This window comes from Pezoporus flaviventris, unplaced genomic scaffold, assembly GCF_033815535.1.
Source record: "Pezoporus flaviventris isolate CSIRO_AGI_PZ_B2104156 unplaced genomic scaffold, CSIRO_AGI_Pfla_v1 ptg000031l, whole genome shotgun sequence".
Taxonomy (NCBI): Eukaryota; Metazoa; Chordata; class Aves; order Psittaciformes; family Psittacidae; genus Pezoporus; species Pezoporus flaviventris.
Window position 1 is genome coordinate 48,283,725 of NW_026892579.1, and position 26,971 is coordinate 48,310,695.

General features: G+C 40.6%; 1 protein-coding gene across 3 annotated transcripts in view; it reads left to right on the top strand.

Annotated features, from left to right (window-relative positions):
* KLHL29 (kelch like family member 29) overlaps positions 1–26,971 on the top strand; it is a 403,241-nt gene that overhangs the window by 42,903 nt on the left and 333,367 nt on the right. For 2 of the 3 annotated variants that reach the window (XM_061460941.1, XM_061460944.1), the window contains exon 2: positions 23,940–24,046. The exons of the other annotated variant lie outside the window; for it this stretch is intronic. The gene's annotated coding sequence lies outside the window, so the exon portion shown is untranslated. The remainder of the gene's footprint in view (positions 1–23,939; positions 24,047–26,971) is intronic. 3 annotated transcript variants of the gene reach the window in all.

A 26,971-nucleotide genomic window follows, 5' to 3' on the forward strand; every position in this document is an offset into this window, starting at 1 on the left:
CCAACAAATATTATAAAATCTAAATTGTCTGGACGAAGTAGTTTATCTTCAAATCCTGACAGCATTCAGCAGCTGAAATATATAAATGCACTCAATTCTAGCTTTGGAGCTGAGATTTAATGAGATGCTCAGAGGGAAATCTTTGGACGGGCTTATATAAGCTGTAGAAATGGGCCACTGTGTTGTCACAGATAACTATTTTTTCAACTTTTGATCCATTTCTATAAGTAATCATTTTATCAGACAGCACTTGTGTCTACTCTTTACTTGTCCTTTCTGAAAATAATTTTCAACAGTAACAATCATAGGCTGGAAGTGGAGTCCTGTCACTGATGCTTTTGAATAATAACTGATGAACATTGCGCAATACGTGAGCTGCTGGGCTCTGCGCAGGTGCAGGATGCACCTTCCAGCACTTCAGCCCCAGCCTTCCAGTTTGGCCATGGCACAGGAAGAATGGAAGGGAAAAAAGGGGAAAGGTGTGATGTGGGTTAAAGCAGAAAATAAAATGTTTTGCTGTTGGTCTGTTATCCCAAAAAAATAGTGTAACCAATATCTGAAAGGTATGAGAGCTCACACTTCCTTACAACTGACTGTCTTCTGACATAGCAGTCTGTAATTTCACTGAGCAATCTGCCCTTCTCGTTCACCACTTGGTATAGCTCAGTGATGAGAGGTGTTATCTGATCACAGCATCTTCTATTTAGTAAGGAAATGGCCCAGGATGTTTTCAAAATGAAAGATATTCTTATATGAATATGAAAACAAAATTATGTTTTGGCAAAGACTGTGCTGGTGAGAAGTAGAATGGCCCTTGGAAACATCAGGAGTTTCATTAGTTCTTAAAATAAAGTTGTGTAATTTGATCTGGTGTGTGCTCACTAATTATGAAATGAAGTTTCTGGAAGCAAAGGAATGCACTTTGTTTTCCCTGTTGTTGACAGCTCAAAATAAGTTAGTTTAAAAAGTATTCACTCTTAGTTTCTCCTCCAGCGTGAGCATGACCTGTAGATACTGGATTCTACTGCTCTTATTTTTCTCAAAGGGATGGTATTTTGATGTATATCAGAAGGGCAGTTAGGAACAGCAACCAACACTGTCGGTCCAGCTGTCCTAGGCACTGCCCAAGGTCCCAAAGGCCATTGTTCCCCTGGATGAACACATCAAATGCATGGAGAAAGGAACCAGAAACCTACCACATACCTGAAGCTCTAGAAGCCTCTTTCTGATCTGAATCTAGTGCCATACTTTCCAGGTTATCTAAGCATGTTTCTTTCCTATGCTGTCAGGGCCAGCAGTCTTTGATGTGATCTAGTATCACTTATTTATCAACTAATGGCCACCTCTCAGATTCCCCAGGATTATTGTTTTTTCAGTGTTTTCTACATTTTTCTCCAGTGGCTTAACTATCCATGTAGATGTTGGCAGAGCATTCTGTGATTCTATGTTTTGGCCTCATAAGTATGACAGATTTGAAATATTTTCATGTTTTCTTGGGAAACCTTAATTTTGATGACTGTTGTTTATTCTTTGACTTAACTTATTTAAATACTTGGTCCTTCCCAGAGGATTTGTTTTGAAGGTATTCCAGTGTCCAGCTGCCATTTCAGATTTTGTTTTCATTGGCAGACAGTAGGTTGTAAATAACTTTCAAGTCATCTCCCTTACCCCTCCTCCAGGGACCAGGTCATGCCAGCATGTATCCTGTCAGTGCTCCAAGGGTTTGTTTTTTCTTGTTTAGTTGAGAGAATTGTTCATGTCTGTATATTCTTCTCCCTTCTTACAACTTGGGACTGTTGAGCCTTGGGTTTTACAGCCAGTTAATATTTAAAAAAAAAACAAAACCCAAAAATCATGTTAATACTGAACGCTGGATGGGATCCCCTCCCCTGCACACTTCAGTCTTTGCTTGTACTGAGTTAGCTGAGTTACTACTAATTTGAGAAGAAATGTTCATCAGCAAATTACATTCTTCTGATCAGAATCACACAGTAGTTTGGGTTGGAAGGGACCTTAAAGACCATCCAGTTCAAACCCCCTGCTGTGGGCAGGGACACCTTCCACTAGACCAGGTTGCTCCAAGCCATGTCCAGCCTGATCTTGAACACTGCCAGGTATTGGGCCGCCACAGCTTCTCTGGGCAACCTGTGCCAGTGTCTCACTCGGTGTGTTAGTACATGAAAAGTAGTGGGTAACTTATGCATTTTGGAGTGAGGTCTGTGGTAATAGTGCCTTTCTAGTGGGAGGAGAGGCTGTTGGGGTTTCTTGGATGATGGTCTTTGGTGTTGGGAGCTGTTCTGAAACTGTTCAAATTTGAGTTTAGTTTCACCGTGCAGGATACATGTAAATGGTGGTGGTTTACTTCTGTTCCATGTGGCAACATGGAAGGTTTCTGTGAGGGTAGCATGGAGGGGTTTTATCATCCCCCTGTGGTTAAGGAAAAGAGACTGGGATGGCATTTTCTTAGTGACATGCTATTGGTAGATTTTGAGCTGGAAGACTGTGGGTTAACTACGGGTTGGCTGCTTCCTTTTCCCATGGTAAAGAAAATGCTGGAGCAAACTTCCTTGTTGGAAGGAGCATGATGTCTCTTGAAGTAATGTTCATCTGATATTTTGAGTATAACTGAATTTTTATGGTTTTCTGCTGTGTGATTTTCCAAGTCTGGAAGAATTTGGGGAATTTTTTTTTTTTTCAGTCATCTGCTTATCCTAGAATTTCAACACTCTCCTGGCTGGTTTTCACTGGCAGGTTTCCCCTAAACTGCTGTTAGATTATCTTTCGTGCCATTGTCTGTGGTGTGAATTAAGCAGCTTAGCCATGACTGCTCAATTTCTCTGTTAAAGTTTTTTAATAGTTAGGCTGCTTAGCACCTCTCCAGAGTTTGTAGGTGTCCTCCTGGTACACTCTTTTGGTGCAGGCTTGTACTTTGTCTGTAGGTGATAGCAGCTTTCTTGGTCAGGCCCCTGAACTTAGAAGGTGTTTTATTTTAGCTTCTTGCAAAAAATACCACTTTAGTATCGTTAACTACATAATTCTTATTTTCAGATTGTTTTTTTCCTTTTCATTTTATTCCTAAAGTCAGCTGTTTATTTCTCTGAAGTGTGTGTGCGAAGTTTAATCTGTTGTATTATCTTTCCTACAGAGAATATCCCATCTCTGATTTCTGCATCTCCAAAATCACCCTCCATTGTGGGAAGCGGTTGGTGTATAGCCTATAACATGTCAATTTTGAATTGTGTTGGATGAGCATCTTACAGTCCGTAAAATCTTTTGTTGATACTGATCTGAAATTGCCAGAGTTTAGTCCTCCAACATGGATTTTTCTCAGCACTTTTGTTTCGCCTTTTTGAAGTTTGGGTTTTGTTCTTGCTTTGCATGAAAAATGATTGGATCAGATGTCAGCCGCACTACACGCTTTAATATCCTGAATAAGTTGAGCTGCGTTTTCATTCCAGTAGACAGGTTTTTAATCTGATCTGTGGGTAGATATCTTACTAGTGGAATGAATATTCTACCAACAAGAAACCCCAGAGTGATTCTGTCAGTCTTTTGCCACCTGACTCTTTATTATTCTTATTTATTTATTTGCTTCCAAGCCCACTTAGCAATTTTATTCTTCTTTTTGATTGTTGTTGGGGCTCTCCAATGCAAACAGATGTCATGGCTGAGGACACTGTCACAGTTTGTAGCGAGCTGGGAGTTCAGCAGCACAGTTGCCTGCTGGTGTGCAGTATCCCATGATTGTCATTTTCCTGTATCACATTTGAAATGCAGCTTGCAGAAGTTGGCTGTTAATTGGCTTCCAGTCCTTCAGCACTTTTTCAGCATTAGAAATACTAATTTAACGCTGTATTTCTGCATGGAAGAAGAACCATTTTCCCATCTTGGTTCATCATGTCTATGACAAATTCTTATATTTAGTTGTATCTTTTAATCCACTCTTCAACATCAACATAAGCTGTGGATTTCGAGAACATGTTCATCTGTTTTCTCTGTTACTTGTATAGCTTTTGACCTTGCTCATTTCTAGTATCCCAGAGAGCTATAATTGTAGCTGGTGGAGATCATTCATTTTAGAAATTGCTGTTGCATTTGGAATATGTTAACTGCCACTCCTCTATGCTTTCCCCAGCTGTGTGGTGCTGTGCTGCTGGTAACAGGGAAGATAGGAGCACTCCAGTACCCAATTTTGTCAGTCAGTCCAGCCAGCCTAGTCTGAGAGGTCATCAAAGGGGATTTGACTGGCCTAGGCAAGGAGAGGCTTGCGAAGTGCAGTGGAGATTAAACCATTATTTGGCAAGTAACTATTACACATGGCAGAACATAGTAGCCATCTCCAGCTGCTCCTGCATGTCCGTGGGCAGAGCTGGCTTGTAAGAGCTGTGCTAGAGATCAATTTTTGAGACATACTTTTCATGTATAGTTGTGGTGACAACCTTGTTTGGTGTATTAACTGCCCTGCTTGGGTACCTCTGCTTGTTAAGTCTGCAGTTCATTGCTGAGGGTAACTGGGAAGTCAGTGGGTCTGTAGCACAGAGATTGACTTGCTTTTCGAGTGATCCTTGCTCTTTTCAGCCTGCTTGTCTTGGCTTAACCTGTGTTGGAAAAAGTTGCAACTCTTGCTCACAGGGTTCCTGTGATGTTCTCAAGTCTCTTCTGCCATGTCTACATGCAGACCCTAAGGAACAGACCACTGTCCCAGAAGATACTAAACTTCAAATGGTAGCTTTCTCTACTTTTCCATGGGTGTTTTCCCATTTTTTTTTTATACACAAAATGTACTTCTGAGAGTTGCAATTATTACGAAATTGTTCTTAACTTTTTTTAGATCCAGTTTTGTGTGCTACATGGAAGTAATTTTTCCTATTGCAGTTGTCAAATTTGTCTGTATAAGAAGGCCAGAATGGTACTTGACTTATTATGTAGTGTGGCATGTTGATCTGTAATCTTTAGTCTCTTACCATGTGTAGGCTTCTTGGCTTTCCTCCTATGTCTGTAACTATACATTTAACTATATATATGTAATATATGTATATATAAAAAAAGTATGTCTTCTAAATGCAACATGAGTGTTATTTGGACATTTTTTATTTATGTGGCGTGGGATTGAAGTGATAAAAACACCCGTAAGCAATGTCCCTCCACCTTTCCTTGGGATCTTGGACAGTGTTACGTATTACTTGTAATGCCTGTAATCACAGATGGAGACTGTGCTGCAGGGGATAATCTCTTGTTGTTTGTTACACTGAGTGCTTTTTCTTTTCTTCTGTTTTTTTTTTAATGAGTCCCTTTCTGAAGTAGGCTAAGCCTAGTTGTCCTTTTATCAAATCCCAGTCGGTGATCGCTATTAGCAACAAGATAACACATTTTCACAAGCTTGCACCTGGTTTATAAAAAAAAGTGTGCGTGCTGCTTTGCACATAAGCTTTGCCTCTTAGTTTACAAGGGTTCAGTTTGAATAGCTGATTCATGTTCTGTGTGTAGGTATCAAGTACTTCGGCTCTGTGAGAAGCTGTAACGTGTTTTGTTGGGCGTAAATTTCCCTAAATTAAGTAACCTGGAAAACTTAAATGCAGAAGCTTTCACCCCTGTTAAACAGCAGTGATCTACAGTTGTAACGAAAGGAAGGCACAAGCTGAGTTGACACTGCAGGTAAGATTTTTTTATAAGAAATAAAGCTTGCTTGATGTAGGGTCTTTGTAGCCTTAATCAGTTGATGGCTTGATTAGAACTTGAGTTATTAAATCAGCTATGTAAATATCTGTGAAGTGGGTACTGAGGTTCTTCCCATCAGCTCTTCCGGAAGCAGCAAATGACTGAAAAAGCTGAATCCAACATTCCTTACAATCAGTGAAAAGCATGTTTTCTGTTTGTGAACTTCAGTTCAGGACCTATGGCACCAGAAACAATGAAGTGATTTAACAAATCAGTATGTGTTCTGTTTGTTCCCTACCACCCACCCCACCACTCAGTTTGGACTATCTTAATTTTACTAATAGAACTGAATTGACTTAATATGAGTTTCTTGTCTGTGGTATTATCTCCATGAGCTTCTAAGATGCCAACAAGGCAGAGTTTTAGAGGAGGTAGGGAGAAAAAGAAAATAATTGGTTTGTTTTTTTTTCTTGGTACATGCCCCCTGAAATTTCCATGTGTTGTCTGCAAAAAACTTGAATATCCAGAGTTTGCATATCTGCCCCTGTGCTCAGTCTTCTGACCGACAGTAAAATGCACCCACATGTCTCAGCAGTGTTCCAAGTAAATGTGCTTTTAGGAAGCAGAGTGTATCTGTTCTGGCTGAAGGAGATAGGAGTGCAGTTGTCAGTTGTTCAGCTTAAGTAGTTCTTAACTCTCTCTTAAGGGGGGGGGGGATGGGAAGACAAGAGAAAAAACCACAGCAAAATAATGAAACAGATGGAGAGCACCCTGATAGTGCTGAGATTTCAGTGTAACAAGTGGGATCGAATAGCTCTAGATCTGTTTTGTTTGCAGCCCTCAGGTGAATATTGTAAGAAACTTCCTAGCACCCGCTAAACTTCTTGGGAAGCCCTTTTATTGGTGAATTAGCTTGTATATTTCTCAGGTGGAGATTGTCCAGGAGTCCCATGTGGATGTAAAAGGCTGCCACCCTGGCAGGATGCAAGTGTGGTTCTTGGATGAAGGTGCTGGGGAGATGCTGCCTGTGTCTCCTTGGGGCAACCAGACCCTTTGCCCAGCTGTTTGGAGATACCAAGGAAGAAAACAACATCAGTGCTAACTAGTTCCTGAGGGGAGTTTTGCTCAGCCCTCTGTGTCAGAAGCTGGTTGTTGTCAAACGGTCTTAATGGGTGATGAGCAGCAAGCCCCCAGGCTTGCAGGGAGTGGGCAAGAACAATGGGGTCATCTAACTCACTTCTCTAGCTTGTACAGCTGGCAAAAAGTGGGGATACATCACATGAAATAGAGCAACTCATCACAACAGAGTTTTTGATTCTCCCTCAGTACTGGCTCCATTAAGTTGCCAGTTAAAGCATAGGCTGAAGTCCCAGATGTGGGTTAGGACATCCAGGTGTTTTCCACTTTAGGCTCTGTATATCTGACATTGTTTTAAATGCTGTGATTTTAATTTTACCTCAATCTGTGTGGATACATCTATACTGGTAAACAAATAGGGCCAGGGCTCAGGCTCGAGTGTAACTGTCATTTGCGTGATCATTGCATGCTCCTGGGCAGGGTTTGAGCAGAGGGTTTTCCCTGGTGTGGAGGCATGTGTCCATCTGGAGGCAGGATGGACAGAAATCATACAATTATAGAATAACGAAATTATTAGAGTTGGAAGGGACCTTAAAGATCATCCAGTTCCAATCCCCAGACGTGGTCAGGAATGCCTTCCACTAGACTAGGTTGCTCAAAACCCCATTCAGCCTGGCCTGGAACACTTCTCTTGGGAAAAGAATTTGGGTATGTAGGTGGGAACTACACTGTACCAGAGAGTTGGGACTTCCTAAATTCTGTTGACTGGTATAATATATGTATTAAGGTGAAGAGCCTTCTTGATGTTTTGGTTTGGTTTTTTGGACGCCTGGAGCTTACAAGCATGTGTATGTACATACAGATATATGATATGAGACGGCAGAGCTGTTTTCTGCTCCGTAAGGAAGTGCAGTGGTGAGGATCAGGCCTGCCTTCCTTTTGTGTCACAGCAGGGAGTAAAGAGCTACCCCACTGGGAGAGGTGGAAAGGGTCGTGCATGCAGGCTCCCGTCCAAAACTATGCCTTGCTAGCTTGGTGCTTATAGCTGCCTCATGGAGACTGAAGGTGGGATTTCAGGTCTCAGACAGGGGATGGGGTTGAACCACAGATGTCTGTGTTTAAGGCAGGTGCTTTATCCACTGAACCATTGAGCAGAAGGGGAATGATGCTTTTGAACTGCTTAAGGGGAAGAGGTAAAAGCAGCTACCCCTTTTTTATTGCTCTTGGCAGAGGGGAAAGGAGATGAAACGAAGAAAAAACTGGTAGGGAGAGCACGCCTGGGAAGCTGACATGATTGTTTTACCTCCCCACAGAGAGCCACATTTTAGGATTGGTTCCTTTCTGCAGGAGTTCCCAGGCTGAAGCAGGACTCCTGCCTGCCCAGCATCCCACCTTCTGGGATGCTTTGAGGTGCTGTATGCCAGCTGGGAGCAGGGGAACTGCACTGCCATGGGCCATGTTCCCTGGTGTGTGTTCCCACCTTCTGCAAACGCTGAATCATCTTTCATGATCTAATCTGTGCTTAATAACTAAGAGTATTAAGACTCATTTGCACAGTGTTTCAAAGGTGTTGTATAAATACAGGCCCATGTGGTTTTTATTATTTCAAACATAATTTTTCTGCTGTTAATGTTAATTCCTCCTTAATAAACCTGAGATGATTCTGTTACTTGGTCAGGTCTAATTCAGAGGCTTTGGAGGTGCTTTTATAAAATACTGGTGGGGTTTCACCCCCTTTTTGGTACTGTATTCATTTCTGACACAGTTCCATGAAATTGATGAAATTAACTTTTCTTGATCCAAGAGATTAAACATGGCCGTAAATTTTTAAGCAGAACCAGTTGCTGCAATTCCCCATCAAAGAGAATCATGTGGACTTGAATGAGTAAGACTTAGGGAGAGCGTTCTCCCGAGGAAGCTGATTAGTTAATACTTAAGTAATATCTTTTTCTTTCCTCTCCCCCTGCATCTCCAAACCTGAAACAACACAAATGATTCCTAGATCAAAAGAACGCTTGAGTCCCTTTTATCGGACAAATATCATGAACGGTAGGCTCTTAATGTTCACTTGAGTAACAGCTCGGGCTTTCACGATTCCTTTAATAAACTTAAAGTAGGTCATAATACCCACCACAGCATCCTTAAAATGGTATAAATCTTGGTTTCTAGAGTTTTAATTACAGTGGCTGCTCCCATTAGGTGGTCTTGTTTCATGGCAGGATGCTAGACAGCTCTCTTGTTCTAAGTCATTTATGTGGACTGCGGGTATGTCTGTCAAACCATAATGAGCAATGAAAGAAAGAAGAACGTTAATTTAACTGATGCTGCTTTTGCTGTTAACGTAAGTGCCACCAGCTGCACCTCGTAAACGTTGGTGTTTGCTCGCCTGCGCATGCCTATTCAGCAAGACCTACCATGATTGATAGAGGCAGAATTAGACTGATGGTTTACATGCCACAACTTTTCTATGGCGCTACTTCTGTGAATGTGTTTTTTGTTGCAAGAGACAGCTCCTAAATTTTAATTGCCTTTCAAACTAGCGAGTGCTGCTTGTGTCAAATGCTGATAATTGGTTTATGACATAGAGGTATTATAAATTAAGGAGAGGTCAGCTAGATAATGCACGATTTACCTGGTGGAGGAATGATGGTTGGATGGAAGTGACACTTTGGAGATGCTCACTTTGGTGTGTGGGGGTTCTCAGTGCTCACACAAAGCTTCTTAAACAATGGGCCCTAATAGGAAAGGACTGGCTGCAACAATAGCAGTGCTTGAAGCCACTTTATAATTAGAGAAATTACTGAATAATGCAAAACTCCAGTAATGGTGGTTTTTCTGGCCCATTAAGCATTCATGTAAACCTTCAAAATAAAGGTGCATACTTCCTTTTACCTGTCAGTTGTGGTGTGCACTGAGCAAAAGCACATTTGGTTCCTTTCAGGCAGGTCCTTAGGAGGGTGATGAACCCCAAGAATTTGACACAGGCCACTTGCGCTCCAGTGCCAACTCATCTGGAGGCATCTCTCCTTCCCTCCCTTGCTCCTCTGATTAAGGTGCTCCTGTGCCTCTTTGTATGAAGCTGCTTCTCATTGACATGCTGTCCAACATTTTCTCCTTTGCCTTGATAGTTTCTTAAAGTGTTTCTCTTCTCTAGTGTAGCTCCATTCTGACTCTGTCCTGATATACCCAGTTATTTCAGAGGTAATTTACTCCATGTTTCTGTTTTTACTCCAAGTATATGTTAGGGTGAAATGCTCTAAATCAAAGTGACTGCAGTTAGGATTTAAATTATTTAGAGTTTAAACCAAGGAATACTCATTTAAGTAATTTATTTATTTTGTTCTGTATTGCATACCACTTATTTCCGTAATATTAGCCAGTTACTAATAATTGAAATTTTACAACTTGCAACTAAATACCTTAAATTTATACCACTCTTTGCTAATCAAAATAATATGCTCATCTGTGCACACTGTTAGGTTTTAAAGCTTTATATTCTTTAATAAATATTGTAGCTTTATTAATTTCTTAACATATTGATTAATTCATGGCAAGCTATACTTTGCTATTTGTCTGTTTCTCTGAACACCTATAATCAGTGAAGCTCCTTGTTTTGGGTAGAGATGGGAGAGATGCAGAGTGAGCCAGAACTGGTGGCTATGACTCATAGGACTTGGCGGTTATGGCACCAGATTACAGGCCAGGGTCTGGGCCCTGCTTCAGGGATATCTCTGAGAGGGATGAGAACTGTAGTGCTCCCTGGTTTCTCATGTGTCTCCTACCTATAGGCAGTATCTTACACGGCCTTTTTTTATGTTTTTGATGTCTTACTCAGAGCAAACTAAAGTGGATCCTTGGCAGTGTTTGGGTGCTGCTTCATTTAGTTTCTAGATTGCAGAGCCATATTGCAGCCTCACTACTCTGACTAGCACAGTTCTGGTGTGTATGGAAACACAACAGTCTTGAAAGCTTTCAGGCCAAGTAGAGGAAAAACCCCCGCAAAAGTGGCCTTTAAATTGTTAATACCATGAATGTAAGCTCATAGGGCTTGCCAAAACTGCGTTGGATACTAAAGTCCTCCTTTAGTTATGATCTACCCCATTACCTAGGTAATCTAGGCTTTAGAGTTTGTCAGATTGATTTCAAGGAGAATTACACGTATGCAAATTTCAGTGGTCCATGTACTTAAATGTTGTAATGAGATTTTTAAAAAACATGTGCATGAACTTCTAGGACCTAAACTGGTTGTTACATGGCCCCATGCCTATAAGGCTATAATATTAATCTGTAATACCTTTCTCTTCCACTTGATTCTCTCCTTCCAGCCTGTGACTGAGAAATTAACTTTTCTTGGTCTTATTTGCAGTGACTTGGTCCCAGTAAAGAAAATAATTTTCTGAGTAACTTCTGGCTATGTTGAAACAAAGAAAAAAATGTAATTCTAGACAGAAACGGCTGAAAAATCTGACTTCTTGGAAAAGGTAACAGAAGGAAAAGATAAAAATAGTTAACACTTAAGCAATTATTAAGCAATTATACTGTTTAAATACACAAACATGTTTGACTTGATCTTGCATGGAAAGAAGATCTTCCATGAATGTTTCTTGTATAATTTCAAGCTATTATCTTCTTACGCATATCATGAAGAGAATTTGCTCGTGTCATTTAACATTTTCTTTAAACCTTAGACTGTTTAAACCCTTACATTAAACCTAAGTTTTAATACTCTGGTTTTTAAGTTAAATTTAAAATTACTACATTTTAATCCCATATAACTGAGAAGTACTCATTTTAATACAATTTACCATAAATTTCATTATTCTTTCTTAAGGGAAAGTAACATTTTACTCTCTTGTAAGAGTATTTCCATTTAGTGGACATCTAAAATTATTTAATTTATAGCAACTAAGAATAAAAGTATTTATTCCATAAATCAAAGGATCATTTTAGTGAGCCTGACAAACAACATTCCATTAAAATTCTGTATCAGTTCCAAAGTATGTTTCCATTTCATATCTAGTTATTTTTAGTTACTTCCCCCCTTCCCCACCCATGAAAATGATGTGAGCAAGCCAAATAAAAGCCTGTGGGGGTGTATTCAGATACTGTTTCCACTGTCATAATGTGTAACGTCAGCAGATCTGTCCTCCCCCTCAGTGTTGATTCCTCATCCTCTTTCCCTTGGCCATCACAGGTTTTGGGTGGATCTGGTGAAACAAATCTTAGTTCCTCAGTCTGTGTTGGCACACAGCAGCTTTTCCAGTATTGCTTTCAGCAGTGGCACTGAAGGCTTCTACTGCCAAAGCCTTGTGCTGTCCATTGTATCAGGACAGGTTTGGCAAGATGTGACAGTGGTTAATAGATAAGGCATCCTCTTGCTACAGCAGTGATCTGAAACTCACAGTTTGGGAAGTGAAAAAGGGATAAGAGACCAAGAAAATTATGGAGAGGTGGCATCCTTACCATCAAGTATTTCCTTCATCTAATTTCAGACTGTGGTTGTATTACTAATCCCCAGTGTATATACACATACGTATATGCAGATTCTTATTCTCCAAGAAGGAAAAGCTTCTTTCTTTGGAAGGTGGGAAAACCCTGTGGTGGAAAACAAGAGATTTGCCAGCCTTCCAGTTCCTCCTGTAACCTGTATAGTGTTCAGGTAAAGGGTAGCATATCTATTTACATGGAAGCCATAAAATCAGGGTAAAATCGGTGAAACTCCCAGCTTCAGTGGATTAAATATTCCATGTTTAAAATTGAATGGGTGGAGGAAATTAACTTTTTTTGGACAACAGCAACAACAAAAAAAGCCCACCAACAAAACAACAACTTCTGATCTCACATTAGAAATAAGTAAAGGCAGGCTGCATTAAGCAATCAACAGTTAACATTTTTGTTGTCAACAGCTCCACTTGCCTTGTGCTAATTTTCATCAGGATTCCAGATAATATACTACTAACCATTATTTTCTCACCTAGTTTGCTCAGTACTGACAGATAATAGATGATCCTATTACAAATAGATTTGACACTGCATCCATGAAAATGTGAAAATTGGAGTCTCTCATCATTATTTAAAATGTGTGCTCACTCACTCAAATGAGGTATAAGAGGTATTGGAGATAAAGTAGGCCAGATTGCTGGAAAGGCTGCCTCAGTGTCACACAGGTTAATGTAGATGTATTATGTATTTATATGGCCTATAGGAGGATAACTTTTTAGCAAATTATTTGGACTGAATGTGCACTTGATCAGGACTCTCATTAGTAACCCATGGCCAGACTGTTCTCATGGTGAGAAGTTACCTTTGCAATCACAAAGATTAATTCTTGGGCTGTCTATTGTAGTTTGGGAGAAAGAGTCCAAAGAAACAGGTGAGCTGTGTGTATTGTGCTGAACAGAGACCTGTATAGACTGAGGTATAGATTAAGGTCCTGTGCTATTCCTGACATTTTGATTAAAATGGCCATTTATTTTCAACCACAGTTCTAGAAATTGAAACAGTATTGCCTTTCTTTGAAGGAGAGGTGTGCACACACTACCTACAGCTGAGTGAGGGCCCAGTGCCAAACTGTATCCTCCATGCATGAGATACCAAAGATAAATTGACATTTTCCTGTTGGGGGTTAGGTCATATCCGTGTTTCCATGAGAATTGCAGTAATGTAGTCAGAAGTTAATAACTAATTTGATGATGCACCCAGTGGGATTTGGTGCAGAAGAGGGAAGAGTTCGTTAAACATGAGACAATCAGCATTTCCTTTCATACTGGTAACTTGATTTCCCTATTTGATGGGTCATGAGAGACCGACATATTTGAAGTTCTTTGGAGCATGGACATTTTCAATTGATTTGTCCTGGACTGCTACAAAATTTCATTATTTTGCTCAGGCCTTGCACATCTCTGGATCTGAGTCATTGCAGAAGCCATACAGCACAGCAAAATGATTTTGATAGACCTTTTCCTCAACAGTGCGTGCCTGTAGCATGGCATTCAGGTTGTGCAGCTTGTGGAAGTGGTCTAGAAATAGGCAGTTGTCTGGACTAATCACATGAAGGCAGTCAGTCTATTAAGAGTCTTTGAATTATGCATATGACGAATGAGGACCATAAGAGAAGGCAATGAGTGAGGAGAATTTGAATGGAGCTGTTAGATGAGATGGAAAGTTTGCACCAGAAAAGTACATCACCAGAGAGCTGGAACTGTGAAGAAGGCTTTTGTACTAATCCTGACATCACTCGTAGGCCATGAGGAGAAAACTGAGGAAGTAAACATCAGCATCCCTGCTGCTGGAGCATGATCATTGTACGTACTCTGTCGTCAGCATGTTCCCTGTCAATAAATGGGTGTATGATAGTCTTACTCAAAGCCTTTGATGACAGGCTGCAGGACACTGCCTGGGGCTGTAAGACAAATAACAGCAGTCTTCTCCATGGGTGCTATTTGACTTTTAAAGAAATAATACCTTCCTGACGGCACCAGTGCTGGTTTGTGAAGACACAAGCAAGTTCTCTGCTATCTGTATAACTGCTGAAGTTACACGTGTTTCAGTCAGAACCATAAACAAGTGTGTCAAGGGAAGCAATGAAGGGAAGTTCTTCACCTGGAATGTTCATGTCTCTTCAAATATGGCCAAACCATCAGAAAGATGGTAGTAAATGTTAAATGACTTGCTATAGTTCCTCATTCAGAGTAGTTGTGTGGGGGCTGTCCACCAAGCTTATTGAGAAAGCTTGCTAGTTGGGAAGTGCTGGAGGTAGTACTGATGTGCCACCCACCAACCATGCAACTGGAAATAAGTAATTTCCAGGAAAATAGGAATCCTCTAGGAAGATGTTTTCCCTCCTCATATGCAGGCATTTGGATGGTTGCAGGCAGTGCTGACACCTCTTGGGGAAGGTTAGCTCTCAGGCTACCCACTGAGAAAAGTTTCTTAGCACTGTATGTAAAGAGCCTAAACCCTATGTTTTTATATAACCTAATTCTTAAATTAAATCTAGCATCTCAATTTTAACAGCATGATCTCATCACACAATTGAATGAAATCTGTGATGGTCAGATGGGCTAGAATCAACAATTTACACTAGGAGAAAAAAATCTTGCTGTGAGAGAATTGCTGCTTTTTCTAATTATTCTCATGGAATCAGAAGTTTGATTGACTGTAACCTGCTAATCTCCCACACTTCCTCTTCTGTCTTCACTTGTTTTCTTCTCTTCCCACTAAAGGCGATCTTTTGTAACTTCTCTGTTTATTCTGCTGTTTCTTTGGGGTTGACAAATTAAGCTGAATATCTTTTTTTAGTGTTGTAATTGGGAAGTGTAGAGAGGAGATTAAGAGCTCCATTAGGCCAGTGTGCTGCTGGCAGTCAGCTTTGGAAATTTGGTTCATTGCTTAGGAAAAGTGTCCAAGATCTGCACCTCGAAGGTGTGACGTTTTGAGTCTTGTTATTCTAATATTGATTTGGGCTATAATAAGTGGGACAGCTGATACAGGATTGAGAAGTATAATTAATGCCAAGCAACATGATCTTACAGAAAATGAATGCTGTCAAGCTAATCTGGTCTCTGTTAAGTGTTTTTAGTGTGATGGCAAGTTTGATATTTATGGCTTCTACAAGGCATTTGACTTGGTGACACCATTTTGGTTAAAAACTAGAACAAAATAGTTCAATGTGTGAAGATTGGGAATTGAGCTTGCTCAACTTCAGCCATTTACAATTTGATGTCCTACTCTAAACTAGTTGTCCTAGGCTCCCTCTGAAGTTGGTGGAGAGGAGGAGAGAGGGTTATTGCTCCTCCCCTGTGTTAGCATAAAGTGTGTGCTTATAGAAAGGACAAAGCTGTTTTTGCCTGTGTTGGTGATCTTTGTGCACATCCATAGAAGAACTTCAGGGAGGCTGTGCTAAATCTGAGTCTGACCATACTGCAGACACTCCCAGAATATTGTGTTCAGGTCTGACTGCACCTCAAGGAGGTTGATGAGTTAGGGAGAGATGGTAGAAGAGTAGCGATGGTGACTATGGAGTGGAAAGATGTGCCTTTAGGCCACCGGGATTTCTTGCAAACATTCGTTACCCTAATCCAAGAGAAAGAAAGGATTGATTAGCTTTTCTAAGTGGGAAATTAAGAAAGGAAGTGTCTTCAGTCTGTTGAACAAAAATACAGCAAGATGTGTTGTCTAGAAATGAAAGCCAAGAAAATTCATAATAGAAACAAATAGATCTTGACAGCAGGAATAATTAATCACTAAAACCTTTCACCAGCACCCAGAAGGCATCACTTAGAAATTCAGTAATCATGACGGGGTTTTTATTTTTTCTTCCTGAACATGGCAAGAAATTGAGTCCTGTGTCTTTATAATATGCAAGGGAATCAGAGTAAGGTCAAAAAGGGACTGCTAGGATTATCTAGTCAGTAAATAACACTGTGAAGTGAATAGGGCTTCTCCTCCTATGGGCAGCTTGTCAGTCCAAAATGAGTCAGAGAAAATGAAGGTGGTATTTGTGGGGTCATTGGTGCCTTCTCTCCATCCCACTGTACCCAAAGAGTAACTCTTCTAGGTAGAGACGTAGCTTTGACAAACTTTCTGGGATACAGTATGCTGGTGGCCATGCCGCGCTACGTGGGTGTCATCACCTTGGCTGTGTTTTTAACTTTCATACTACTTTGTATCTTAATATTGCATAAGGATGTTACCTTCTCTTGCTATATGGCAGTGTTTGTTCAGGTCATAGGAAAAATGGGCGCTTTTACCCTTTTGAGCACAGGCAGTTCTTTCCAAGCAAATGGTACTGTCCTCTCCCTTCCCGTTTTGCAGCATCAGACCCAAATGGCAGCTTTTAGGTTTTACCCCTCACCCCTGCTGTCTCTGGTACATCATGAGCCAAGTGCAGTTCCTGTTCTGTGCTCTGTCGGTTTGTGTTGTGCAAGACTTCACATAAGACGAGGGACACGGACCTCGTCTAAGAGCCAGGTACTTTGCCACTGCCTTGCTTCTTCAGCAGCCTGTTCCTATCCTTCTGCTCTTCAGCTGCCTAATAGCACTCCTCCCACACTACAAAGGGCATGATGGTCTGTCTTCACATCACCTGCAGCTGGTTATGTTACCTGACTTCCTGGTAGTCCGTGAGTCTTTACTGGAAGAGTAGGACTTCGTATTAAAAACCATCTGCAAATGGCAAACCAACAGGTTTTGTTCTGTTCTGCTTTTTCTATTGACTTTTTTTGAAAAAAATCTGGAAAAGACCTTGAACTGCAGAAAGTTGGTTCATGATTTCAAAGAAGTTGAGGTCCTTTCAGTCTCAAATGCTTCAGTGCTTTGAGTGCTACTCTCTCCAGCTGCTTCAGTGAAGCAATAGATTTGAGAAGATCTGTTAGTCAAGCTGTCCTAAAACTTTCTAGCCTTTTAATCCCAATGCCTTCAAATCATTTAAGAAGGTATCTTTGCTAGTCTTTGCTTCAATAAAGAAATAAAAGATCTTTCAACACATGTGCTTGCCTATTACCTTCATTGCATCTCCAGCAAAGCCAGCGGACTTCAGTGAATTGTGAAGAAGCTGACTCCACTTTAAGGAAATCTACCCCTTTTATTAGACTGTATGTATTTGTCTTCAAAGAAACCTCACTATTCAGGTGAACATTTTTGAACTAAACATTGCAGATCCATTAGAACTCTGCATTCATTTGAATAAGCAGTCTTTTCAGCAGTCTCTTTTTTGCATGAGAATATTTTACATATCTCTTCTGAACATCACGCATCTCAGTATCTTTCCTTAAACTTTTACAGGAAAATAAAAATTAAACAAATCTAGAATGAGTAAGAAATTCCTGTTTGCATCATCAGTCATCTGGTTGTGAGTCTTGCTATAGAACGCCACAGAAATGAATGTCTGAAGAATGCAATTCAATGTTTAACATGGTTTAGGAGTAGAACAGTGGATACATTATTTGAGGATGGACCCCTAAAGTGCCTGTCTATTTTCCAATGGAGTTTTGTCTGGGTGGGCAGATGTGTATGCTTTAACTTCGTTTAGAGCATCAACTAAAGGCCATCATCTGAAGAAAAAAATTAAACTCGATGAGCTACTAATGCTGGCTGTCTGATCTTCTAGGTCTATAAATTCATTACTAACCTCTGTATATCTTGCATCATTTAAAAAGTATTTTTGGGGAAAAAAGTGATTGTAAGTTATCTTGGCAAACTTTGTCATAATTGCCATTTGCATTGGAGCTTGCAAAAATAGCTTTATGATCTGAATACTTTTAATGGCATATTTCACTGTTTCCATTTAAACTTTGAAATTACATCTTTGTTTTTCCCTTTTAAAGAGCAGTATAATCCAGATGTCTGTCAAAAGAGTTGTTGATGTAGTATTTTATGAATAATCCTTCTGTTTGAGTTTTTTGTTTTGTCAGAAATGTTTGCCAAGCTCTCATAAAGCTCCTGATGAATATTATTGATGTATACTTCCTTTTAAAGAAGTGATTATCCATGTGGGATACAAACTGCACAGTCAGTTCAAAACCCCACTTTTTTTCTCAAAAGTTATATGTTGTTGTAGGAGGAGTTAATGTGTTGATGTGATGGAACAGGGGGCTCCTGCGCTAAAATGATTCTCCCCTTTCCTTTGTCCAGCTTAACTCTGAAGCACAGCCCAGCATTCAAGTTTGGGGGACTTCTGAGAAAGTATTACACAGAATATTCTTAGGGTTACTGTCAGTCTGCTTGTCTTTGATGAAGAGTGTTAATAGTTTCCTGTTTTCAGAGAGATTAGTGTGATTGTGGGAAATGTTGAGTAAAACATACGGAGTAGTCTTAGGAGTACAGCAGTACCATTTCAAACCTGGAGCTGTTACTACATCCAGTGTTGCTGTCATTTGTTGCTTTTAAAAGATTTATATAAGCAACTTGCCCTTTAGGCATGTGCAGACATCCTCTTTGGTAATTTTTCTCAGGTGATTCCTTAATCCTGGTGGCTGCAGCATAAATACTTACTTATGGAGCATGATGAGGACTGGCAGCATTGCTGGGCTTTTTCCAAGCATATCAGAATCCTTTTGGCTTGTAAATGCTCTGGGGTCTGCAGACCTTGCAGTGTTCTAGCCTGCAAATTAGTAGCTGGCTGGTTGTCAGTTGGGGAAAAGAGAGATCTGTAAATTCTGTAATAAATAATAGATTAGGGTTAACATACACAATAGCATTCTGCATGTATCATGGTACAGAGCAGTCATTCCTTCCCATAAAGTCAAGTGGAACTGTGAAAATGGATGCATCCCTCCTGTTCCAGCTCTGTGTTTTATTTTTTCTATCCCAGCCTGCAAATCTTGGCTGCAGCTTCGCCCAGCTTCAGAGACTACATAGCTTCTCATGGGATCTGTAATTACTCCCTTCTCAGACCACTTGCTCAGTTTCTGGCAATGATAGGACAACAGGTCACACCAGTCATTATAGAGATTTTCCTTGTGGAGCTGGAATAGTCCCAATCCAAATGCACTAAAGATAACTGGGACTGCACAACAGTAGTCCCTAACCTGCGCAGCACTGAAAGCTTTGGGTGCTTTGGTCTGTACTTAAATCCTGTGTCTGTACAGCTTCCCTGTTGTGCTAAGCTTGGCTGTTTGCAGAGTGACTCATTTTGATTTGCCAGACACACTGCCTGTAAGCACCCTTCTTTTACTGCTTATGAAACAGCTACTTGGTCTGCCTAGTGAGTGTTTCTACCTTATATTGCAGTCGGTTCTCCCCCCTCCACTTCCCCATTCTGATTTGCTTTCCTTTGCCTTGTTGATTTGCAGAGAGAAGGCTCCAGCTGTGCCTCTGAGCATTTTATTTGCTTTCTCCAGCCCCTGTCCCAAGCTGCGGTACCTGACATGGGGAGGAGGTTATGTTTGCAGTGTAGAGCTGCTTATAAAGGGCATTTTTAAAGCACTTTGTGCTTCACAGTTGATTTATGGCTCGTCTGCATAGGCAGGCATTCATAGAATATTTTTTGTGTTAAACTTTTCCTGATTAATTAAACTACAATAACTCTCTCATGTCCTTGACTTCATCCTTCTTCCTTGCCTAATCCTTTCTTTTTTTCAACTACAAGTGAGACAGCGTGGGCAGGTGCCACAGGGTGTATCGCATCCCCTCTGAGGTCCATGTTGTGTGCCTCTGCTGCAGGCTCTTGGGCGGCCTCTGCTTCAGAGCTGTTGGGCGACCTCTGAAGCAGTCCATTGTTGCCAAATGTTGCTGCCTCCTCCTCACCTTACTTTAGATCAGGAGGATGCTGTTTAAATCTGCATATGCTCCTCTCACCCTACGCAGCTCTTGGTGGATGAGCTGATCTGCTGTATTGCCCTTGGACACTTCATCTGTAACAGAGAAACTCTGAAGTGATGTCCTGCTGCATAAGAAAATTGTGGTTCTGACTTGACATCATATGAAATCATACTCGGCCTCATCCTTTGGCCTCATCCTTTGGCCTCATCCTTGCCTTTTGGTAACCTCTTTTTGAATTCAGGTAAAGCCTAGTGAGCTTTCTGTTAGTTGCTTGTGCTGTCACTGTATCTGTTTGCAGAGTAATTCTACTTTTTACAACCCAGAACTGTTGAAGTTCAGATGATTCTGATTGATCTAGCTGCTTTCTCCAAAACATCCAGACCTGATTCTCACTGATCAGGTCTTTTGAGCCTAAGACACTTCTAACTATTCCATCCCTTCATGAAGATGCCTATGTTGATGAGGTAGGTGAGCTGACACTGACTATATGATGTTTTTGTCTGGTCTCCTGCTAGTTTAACCCTGGAAGAATGAGCTTCATGAAGCTTGCCACTATAAGGATGCAATATCTAAACCATATGCTCGGTTTCCATCAGGTTGCTTCAAGTAATTTAATTTAGAAGCTTAGGTACAGTACAGAATATATGACCTGTCTGTATTGAAGTGGTTAGACACCCAAAGGAGAGATGAGGGTGCTGCTACAGGCTTCTGTAAGGTACCTTCAACTTCATAAGTATCAATACTGGGAATTGAGGCTTTACCTTTGCAAATAGTGCACTATGATGAGAAATGGCCACTCTTGGTTTTGGTGTTTAAACCTCCTTGCTGTGCTTCTGCCTCTTCCAGTTACAGTATCTCATTCCAGTGGTTCAGAACTTCCTGGCTGGTGTTGCTCTGCTCACTCCCCCTCAATAGCAACTGCAGTAAAATTTTGGTAAGATTAAAATCCTTCCTGATAAGCAGTCAAGATTTTCTGAATTGGGGGAAGAGAATCCCATCCAAGTGCTAGTAAATAATGTAAATTGCAGTATGTTAAACAGTAAAGGCCATTAATCCTGTCTTTGTGTTGCCACAAGAAATAATTTTTCCTCTTCTTTGGGCCTGCACGTTCAGATTTCGAACCTAAGCCCATCTTTGTGTATCATTTTCATGGTGAGGGATTATTGCTTTTCTTGCTGCTTTTTCTTCCTGATCCTCCTTTCTTCAGATGTCCCGTATCCAGCTGTGAGGGCTGTTTTGCCTTTCCCTGTGGCACTGCCATCTAGAGTCTGCAATATGTTTTTTAAATATTCTTCATGTCTTTCATTATTGAGGTGGGAAATAAAAAGGTTTCCTTCGTGTAAAACTGTCACAAGGCTTCTTCCCTATCAGAAACCAATTACATTTTTTCTTACTGTCAAAGGCTCTTTCTCTGTTCTGTGAAGTTTGGAACAAGAGCCCTGAGATGGCTTTGAAAAGTGGATGTTTCCCTAATGAGATCTCCCAGAGCATCTCTGGCCTAGTGTTGCCCTTGGAGATGATGGGGTAACTGTGACATGATGAGTCACTATGCAAAGGAAGAATTACTCCCTTGAGATTTTTTCTTTCCTTTCCATAAACTGCTTCATGAAAACAGTGCTTTTTCCACAAACAAAAAGCAAAACAAAAAAGAGATTCTATTTTTGTTTGAGCTTTTTCAGGCAGTCCATGCTAAATTCTTTAGTCATGTTGTAAAAGCTAGAAATACTCAGTTGAAATGTCTCTACAAAGCATTCAAGAAGTGTTAAATAAATCAGTAGACCAGCTATTTGAACAGCCTTAACTCCAAAATGAATCTAACCCTGTAAACAAAGCAGGATGAGGAGAAGGAAGGAACTCTGTATGACAGAGAAGATGAGAATCATAGAATTGTATGGTGGAGGATAATGTGGATAAGATGTTTGCATATCCGTACCTTCCTCAGACCTTTCATGTGCTGCTCCTTTGTATTATCTTGTTTAGGTTTTAAAAAAACTAACCTTCAGCTGGCTAGTGGCTACAACAGGCTCTGTTTTTAATTCATGAAGGACTAAAATTGTAGATGCTTTGTCTGTTTAGTAGGATTGCTGAATGTTTTGGGTTGAAAGGGACCTCAGAGATCATAGTTTCAACCCTCCTGCCACGGGCAGGGCAGGTTCCACAAGACAAGGTTGCTCCAAGCCCTGTCCAACCTGGTCTTGAACACTGCCAGGGATGGAGCAGCCACAGCTTCTTCAGATGTCTTGTCAGTCCCTTTAGGTATTGGAAGGCTGCTCTACGGTGTCCCCAGAGCCTTCTCTCCTCTAGTCTGAACAAGCCCAGCTCTCCCTGTTTGTCTCCGTAACAGAGGTGCTGCAGCACTCTGAGCATCTTCATAGCCTCCTGTGAACTCACTCCAGCAGGTCAGCCCTTCTTATGTTGGAGCCACCAGAACTTTCCTAATCTGGTCCCTGGCTGCTCAGACAGTCTCTGTATTCCTCCCAGGCTACCTGTCCTTGCTGCCTTGTTTGTTTTATGAGATTAATTTTGGGATGCCAGCTGGCCCTAATCCCATCCCTTTGAACCTTTTTTATAATGGTCTGATTTTTTTTTTTTTCCTCCTTCTGTGTGATGGTACATCTTGCCTTGCAGCCAGCTCTTATTGCAGATCATTCATTACAGATCATTCATTGCATCCATTTGGTCAGCTAGTCAAGCTTAAGTTGTGGTGTGCTTCATTTGCAGAAATGCAGTAAGATTCTACCAGTTTTATTAAACTCTCTTAAAGGAACAAAGCATGACCAAATGGATCTCATTGCTCGACTGATCCATCAAGTGACCTTGGATAAGTCATTTAGTTCTTCCATGTGCTTCTATTTCCTGTTCCTTTACCATCACCTCTTTGGATTGTAAGGTCATTTCACAAGGTAAATTATTTGGTTGAGCTATTTAAACATAGCAAAAGTCATACAAATATTCTGTAGTAACTACGCTAGCAGCATAGGGAGATAGCTTTCAAGGAGGTGTTTTGCATGGTAACCCTTCTATAGTTTACAGGTAGGTTTAGTAAGTGTTACTTTACCACCTCACAATTATTATAATTAGATAAAACATAAATTATATATAGAATGAAAAAGGTTTAAGTTGAGGTAATGGGAGGGAAGCCCTGATTGCATTGTTCAAGGGAAATGCACTTGTAAACTTCAAATTAGTTTGTATAACTGAATTACTTGTTTGCAGCTCTCTTGTCATTCTAAGAATCTTCTTAGTAGAAACTGAAACTCTGGTGCTAAAACGTAAAATCAATAGGTACTGTTACATCCACTTAAAAAAAAATTGTATTGATTTGCAGATAATGGCAGCAGTTTGTTCTTGCAGGATTACCTGCCACTTCCTGTCGTAAAGATTACCTCAGTATATATTACATCTGAGATGGAGAATATTGGTATAAAACTGCTTTGCTTTAATGAATAGTCATTTTACTCTGGGCATTAAAATGAGATATATTTCTTTAAATTTATCTCTAGGGATTGTTTTGATTTCACGGGCAATCCCTGTGTTACCAGAGACTCTAGAACACTATTAAACTTTCAAATAATCTTAGATTGACTTGTTTCTGCAAGTGCTTGAACTCATCTTCTCTTTGATAGCAACTAATTAAGCAAAAGATTGTGCTCCTTCTGGTCTCCTCCACATCCTTGATTAGAGGGTTATCTTGGGTATTAGAAATTCTTTGTTAAACCCTAAGTATCTACTACTCGCATCTAACTCTCTGTGCTTCGTAACAAATTTGTCACCTTCAGGGGATTAAATTATTCATGCTGATCATGGTGGTCTCCCATTGTGCAACTGTTTTTTTTTTGTTTTCTGTGGTTTTTTCTTTGTGCTGTAGCTCATGTGAAACCTATTCATATTAAGCATAGGTGACTTCCTGTATTAAAATTACTCTTTTCAACTCTTTTTAGATAACCTGGCTTCCCAGAAACCTCCTGTTAAATGCAAGGGTTTGCTGTCCTGTGTACTGACTGTTACACCTGAGGCTGATTTTGATAGAGATTCGGGATATTGCAGGGTAAGTGTGCAGATACCTGTTCTTGTTGTAGGTTGTTTTTTCTTTCATAGTCTCTTATTTGCTTACACGAATGCAGTTTGGACTGTGCTTTTCCTTCCAGTGACTGCAGCAAGTCCCTATCGGAGAATGTGCAACTGAGCATCTGTGTAACAATAGAAAAATAATGTGGTAGGATGAATACTAATGCTGTAAACCTGACTAAGAGTATTTGAATTTGGTGGTAGCTCCAAGAGGGAGCAGTCGTCTGTGTGTACAGATTTGTAGGCCTGTATCTTACTGAACTGTAAAAAGCTCTAAGGCACTCATTTGAGTGTAGTGAACATTTTGAGTTCTAAGCTGACAAATATGCATGTGTTTTTATATTATAAATTAAACATTTTCCTAATGTACATAGTTATAAATATCTGTGAAGTTTGCAAGATCAAGTTTAAATATTTGGAAAAGGGAGATTAAAGGTTACTTAGTTTCTTGGAGACATGAGAAGGGGAAAGAAAGAACTGATTCCCTCTCTTATCCAATTCTACTTCACACATCAGAGCAGAAACTGAAATACTTGACTTCATTATGGAATGACTCTTGTGGAATTTTTCACTTCCCAGCTACTGGAGGAAAGTGTGATTTAGTGTTCTTTTGCCTCTTCCTCAGTCTTTGATTCTTTTCTTCCACTGTTGCTTTCAACCTGCTATTTTTCTTGCCTCACCCCTTTCCTAGCTTCTTTCTCCAGTCCTGTCTTTACTTCATGGAGCTAATCCTGACCCTCACTGCTATTTATCTTTCTTATCCTCTTGGCCTCCTTTGACCAGGCTTCTGGCTTTTCGCAACCGGATATGTGGATTTGTGGGGTAATTCAGTCTGGAAGGCACCTGTGGAGATGATCTAGTCCAGCCTCCTGCTTAGATCAAGGTTACCTACACCAGGTTGCATAGGGACATATCCAGTTGGGTTTTGAATATCTCCAAGGATGCAGACTCCAAAACTTCGCTGGGCCCCTGTTGCCATGTTTTGCCACCTTATGATGGATATCTGAATTTCCATTGTTGCAGCTTCTTTTTCTTGTCATATCTCTGTACCCTTCCAGGAATAGGTTCAGCCTATCTTCTCTGCACCTTTCCTTTGGGGAATTAGAAAACATAGTGAGGTCTGTGGGTGCTCAGCCTGTGTTCCAGCCACCAGTACCTTCCCCTGGATTTGCTCTAGTATGTCAAAGCCTTCTTGTTCTGGAGGGCTCACAAATCCTTCATGGGGGGAAGGGTCATCCTCTGGACCTGGTGGCTCTGCTCCTGCTAATGTAGCCCAGGATGGAAGCACTTTGCCTTTGTTGCAAGGGCATATTACTGGGTCAGGTTCTACTTCTTGTCTACCAAGACCACTAAGTCCTATATATTTTTTTCCCTATTTTTAATGTTTAATCTTTCTCACACACTGTTGTGCAATCCTTCCTTCCAGTGTTTGCTGTTCCTCCACAGGTTTCCTTATTGAACACTTCAGTATCCCCAGCGCATCTTGAACGTGATGTTTCTGAAAGCCTCTTCCCATTAATGAGTGTGAAGAGCTACATTTTGCAAACAGTGAAAGCCCATTTCCAAGTCTTTCCCTCTTGGAAATGGGCATATTTCCCTGAGCAACTAGCTTAAAACTTTCAGTGTAGCTTCGATAAGATAAAAATCTGTTTCAATTCCTATCATTATTATGTTCGTGGTAAAATAGGAAATTGTGTGTATGCTTAAGGCGTGTCCAGGTGTGTATGGGAGACTGTATTTAATCCTTTTCTGTGCTGCCAGTACACAGTCATAAATAGTGTATATAATAATATATATACAAAACTGTTGCTGGAAATTGAGTCTGAATTATGAATAAGGCTTTTATTTTATATGCCGCCTTTATGTTTGTCTCTGTGTGTGTGTAATGCTGCAAATTGCAGATACCAACAACTGTAATTGTAGTTAAATCAAATGTTCTTCAAATTCTATTTTTTTTTTTGTAGCCATCACAGTGAATAATGTATCTTGTTTTCCCTGTATTTTAATAGAGTCTGTACGTTGGGAGATATGCCAGAGAATGGACACTCAGGGATAGCCTCAGCCTTAGCTTGACACACTGATCAGATGGTCCTTGGGAGGGAGACGTGCTCCTGCAGGCTTTGCTCACTAGTTCCCTTGTAAGTGGCCTTAGGGGAAGGACCGAGAGGGCATCAGTAGTTCAGTACTCAGATCATACTTAATAGTTTAGCCAGGGTGGCTGGAGCTCATATGCCAGTTACTCAGTTTATATCTGCCAAGAAGGGGAGCAAAAGAAGGCCATGAAGGGGGCAAGTGGAGCAGAGGGGATTAAATGTGCTGAGTCAGGGAAAAAAATAGTTGAGCAGAAAGTAAGAAAACTGGAAAGGAAGAGAAAACATACAGGAATGAGGATGTAGACTTTAACTTGCAACAGAGTGTTTCGGTTTTAATTCAGAGAAATGTTGTCCGACTCATGAAGAAGTAGTTACACTAGAGCAACTCATAGAATGGTGAGTGACAGTTTAATTCACTTTCTGCGGTGGGGAATGTCTAGCAGATCTGGCTTGTGATAAGTTGCAGCATCACCTAGTCACATCAACATGAAATGCTGAGGATAGTTTTAGGCTGAATATCAAATTATTTGAAGTTATTCTGTTAGGTTATGGTATGCCTGTGGGTGTTTCTGTCACCATAGCTGTGATCTGGTTGTAACAAAAAGAAAAAAAAAGGAAATTAATTTGGAAAGGAGAAGCCAGTTGTGTCTGTGGTTCCTGCTGAAGCCTTGTGATAAGTGTGAGACGTTGTTTGAAAAGGGCTTGAATTCCTGGATGGACTTTGTCTCCTTCTGGGAATGGGCTGCGTGTAGGACTTGCACACTTGTCTATCTTACTCATTTCTGGATATTTCTAGTTCAGCTGTTCCCCTT